The sequence below is a fragment of the Solanum lycopersicum genome, chromosome 5 (assembly GCF_036512215.1).
Source record: "Solanum lycopersicum chromosome 5, SLM_r2.1".
NCBI classification, from domain to species: domain Eukaryota; kingdom Viridiplantae; phylum Streptophyta; class Magnoliopsida; order Solanales; family Solanaceae; genus Solanum; species Solanum lycopersicum.
In genome coordinates this window covers 24,745,374-24,750,168 of record NC_090804.1, presented here as the reverse complement: position 1 = coordinate 24,750,168, position 4,795 = coordinate 24,745,374, and positions in this window count along the sequence as shown.

Here is a 4,795-nt window from a genome sequence, read left to right as displayed (position 1 = left end):
CAATCTCTAGAGTAGCATCAAATATTTTGTATAACTTATATAGTGGTGGAATAAAGTGGAGTGTAGGATTCGTGAGTGCGACAGTCATGAGGATCAGATGAATTAGGAAAAGCCAATAAATTTGGAATTACCAGGACTTTTTCTTTCATTTTATATTTAGAAAGTTTTTTTTTCTTATTTGAATTAGTATAGTAAATTAAAAATATATTGAACAATTTTAATTCTCATTATTATTTACTTTTACTTAGTTGTCATCGAATCTAATAAATTTATTTCAATTAATATTAGACTTTGATTAAACATATTATCTTTTGTTAAACTAAAAGAACCGACAAAACTACAAATACACTACAGATATCATTAATAAGGTAATATTCGTGATATATGATCAATTACGTTATATATGATAAATTACATGATTGAATCTCAACAAATTGAAACAAATATATACACTATTTATTTAACTAATAAATTTTTTCATTGGCCATCTTCAGAGGTTTGTGTATAAGAGATATATATGACGATCCACATTGAGAATTCAAAAAAAAAAAACATTTGCAATAATATTTTGTGCCAAACTTATTATTCAAATCTTCACTAAAATAAGAAATAGTATTTACTATATCATATATTTTTAGAATTGGTAATCTCATGCAACGCTCGTATTAAAAAACTAATTTAAAATAAATGTACACATATACAATTTCCGTAATAGAATCTAATATTATATATAACTTTTATTATAGGGGTGTGATGGAGTGGAGCGTGGGGTCATGAGTGGCAAGGTCACGAGGAATGAGTGAATGAGGAAAAGACAATGAATTTGGAATATTAGTAGGACTTATTCTCTCATTTTATATTAAGAAAATTATTTTCTTATAGAAAATAGTAGAGTAAATTAAAAATATATGGAACAATTTGAATTTCTGTTATTATTTACTTTTACACAGTTTTCTTGAATCTAATAAATTGAGTTCAATTAATATTAGACTTAGATTAGACATGTTATCTTTTAATAAATTTAAAGGATCAACAAAACTGCAAAGTACATAATTAAAGAACTAATTTGAACCTATCCTTAAACATAAGAGAATATTTTTTTTTATCACTTTCTGACATCATCTTTATATAAAAAAAAATCTATAGAACTCACTCTAAGGTAGGAGATCTCCCCTTCAAACTTATTTGAATTTGATATATAGCCATTGAAGAACAAAGCTTTAGATAATGGGAGAGAAAAGTAGACGAAATGACAAAATACAACTGTAAGAAACCAAGTTTTTAAATGAAGCTTTTACTCATCTTTCCATCCCACAAAATTGGGCATCTAATGATAGAATTGAGTATTTAGGTAAGCAACAAATTTTGATGGCTGCGTCTATCTTAAATCATTTATGTTTTTGCATTTTATGAACTAATAGATGTCTTATGTAGGTGATTCGGATAATTTCACAAATTTGAGTAGTATCATTATAGATACTGAAAAACTTGTCATAGTCGTCATCAAATACAATTTGCACAACCATTTACATTATCAAATTCATTTTATTTAAAGAACAAATATGTATCAACAAATTCAATTCATTAAATATCTTTTATTTTATGTCCATTGGAAACTAATAAGGAGGGGTGAATATTATTCAATTAAAAATCAAAATAATGGACCAAATTGATTTTTTCTATGTTTTTTTTAATTTTTTCAGTCTATTTTAATTTAATTATATTAAGTTTCAATTATTCATTTTTCATTTTCAAATTAAAAAATCAATTAAATAAAAAAATAATTTTTTTGTTGTATAATTTTACCTTTTGCATTCTCCCACACTATCCAATTTCCTTCTGTCTAATAAACTATCTTAGGTCAAGACAGACATATTATCATTTATTTAACTTTGTTTTACTATTTCTTATCTCTTGTTTTTTTCTCAGAAATATCTAAAAGAAATTCGTAAACAATAGGATTTGTACTACTAATTTCTAATTTAAATTGCATCACTTATAAGCTTTTTTCTTATTCATATAACCTATCGATTTAAGATTTTTTTGTGAATTGGTAATCACGTGCAACGCACGTGTAAACAAAATTAATTTTAGATAAATGTACAAATATAAAATTTTCATAATAGCATCAATATTTTGTATAAATTATATTATAGGGGTGGAATTAAGTGGTGCATAGAGTTCGTGAGTGGCTGGTCACGAGGATCAAATGAATTAGGAAAAGACAATGAATTTGAAACATTACGAGGATTTTTTCTTTCCTTTTATATTAAGGAAGTTATTTTTCCAATATGAAACATTATAATAAATTAAAAATATATTGAACAATTTGAATTCTCATTATTATTTACTTTTACATAGTTTTAATCAAATCTTATAAATTGCATTCAATTAATATTAGACTTTGATTGAAAACATAATCTTTTGATAAATTTAAAGGACCGATAAAACTACAAAGGCACAACAAATATCATTTATAAGGTAATATTTGTGATGTATGACAAAATTACATGATTAAACCTCATAAAATTGTAACAAATATATTCATTGTTGTATTTAACTAATAAAAATTTTCATTGACCATCTTCAGAGGTTCGTGTATAAGTATATATATGACGATTCACATTGAACATTCAAAAAAGCATTTGCAATATTATTTTGTGCTAAATGTATTATTCAAATCTATACTAAAATAAACAATAGTACTTACTATATCATATATTTTCTTAATTGGTACTAAAATAAACAATAGTACTTACTATATCATATACTTTCTTAATTGGTAATAACGTGCAACACACGTGTCAAAAAATAATTTAAGATGAATGTACACATATACAATTTCCCTAATAGCATTTAATATTCTATATAACTTATATTATAGTTGAAAGAGAATAAGTGTTATCCATTGAGTAAAGAGACGGTTTGCTACAGTGATTCGGGCGGTTGGTGGCTCCTTCGAGAATTGCGGGTCCTTGTAGTTGTATTAGTATTAGCTCACGCTCAAAACTCCTCCAACACGAGTCCTAGTCGTTGCGCTGCGGTCCGTTTTCCGATTTCTCTTGAACGATTTGCACTTCTGATTAGGGGTGGGATGGAGTGGAGCGTAGGTTTCGTGAGTGGGATGGTCACGAGGATTGGATGAATGAGAAAAAGACAATGAATTTGGAATATTACTAGGACTTATTCTTTCCTTTTTTATTAAGAAAGTTATTTTCCTTATATGAAACAATATAGTAAATTAAAAATATATGAAACTATTTGAATTTTTGTTATTATTTACTTTTACATAGTTTTCATCGAATCTAATAAATTGAGTTCGATTAATATTAGACTTAGATTAAAAACATTATCTTTTGATAAATTTAATGAACGGACAAAACTACAAATACACAATTAATATTATTTATAAGGTAATATTAGTTATGCTCAGGAAACACATGAAGAGCCATAACTGAAAATATCTTGTTAGCTCAAGAAATTGTTAGTGATATTAACAAATATAATTATTAAGGTAATGTTGTGATTAAACTTGATATATCGAAGGCCTATGATAGAGTTTCATGGCCTTTTCTTTGCTTTATTCTAAGGAAATGCAGAATCTTGGATTGACCTTATATACAGACAGGTACATATCTAATAACTGGTATACACTGCTCATTAATGGATGAAGGCATGGCTATTTTAGAAACTCAAGTGGCGGAGGTGGTGTTGTGAGAGACTCAAACGGCAACTGTATCATGTCCTTCATCCTTCCACTTGTAAATTGAACCAGCTGAAGCTAGTGCTTTTCTCTTTGGTTTAAAATGGTGCATATATAGACAATGCGTACAACAAAGTAACTGGTGAAACGGATTCACTTCTCCTTCAAAAATTTTGGTCCATTCCTTAAAGGATTAGAGCAACAGTAGGAAGTTAGTCTGTAGACATGATGATATCCAGACTGATCATTGCTTCAGAAAATCCAACAAAGTGGCTGATAAACTAGCATCGATGAGCCATTCCATAAGTAGTGTCAAGATTTATACTGACCCTAATTCATTGCCGAGACAGGTAAAGGGTCTTTTTAACTTAGATAGACGACAATTTCCTTCCTTTAGAACTAAAATAAATAAACTGGGTTTGATTGTATATTGAAATATACAATGATAAGTAAATGTATACTGTAACGACCCGTTTAGTCGTTTTGAGCAGCAGACTTTATTTCTGGAAAAAACTGGCAGAAGCGACGGACCCCACGACGGACCGTCATGGGCACGACGGACCGTCGCAGGGTCTCGTTTCAAAACACTTAGAAAATCTGAAATTGGGTACTAAAAATCGACTCTCTGAACTTTGTGACGGACCGTCACAGGTGTGACGGACCGTCACAGACCCATGGTGGAAATTTGGGTCTCTGAACTCTACGACGACCTACAGGACGGACCGTCGCAGGCACGACGGCCCGTCACAGGTTGCGCAAATCCCAGGCAGAATCGGATTTCCTTACACGTTTTAAGGGACGTTTGGGACTATTCTTTCCTTAATTATAGATTTCGTGGGTTTATATTAATAACTCAAATTCTTGGGGGTTAAAAGAGGTAACCCTAAGTTAATTAGTGGGGTATTATTGCCATCTTTTATTCTTAATTATATGTTAATTTGGGGTAAAAGAAAGAGGGTTTTGAATAAGAAAAGAGAAAAGAAAAGCGAGAGATAGATTGATCGATTGAGAGAGAAAGAGTCGAACGAGGAAGAAGAATATCAAAGCTTGGGAGATTGCTTGTTGATTCCAATTCTTCGGTGGAGGTAGGTT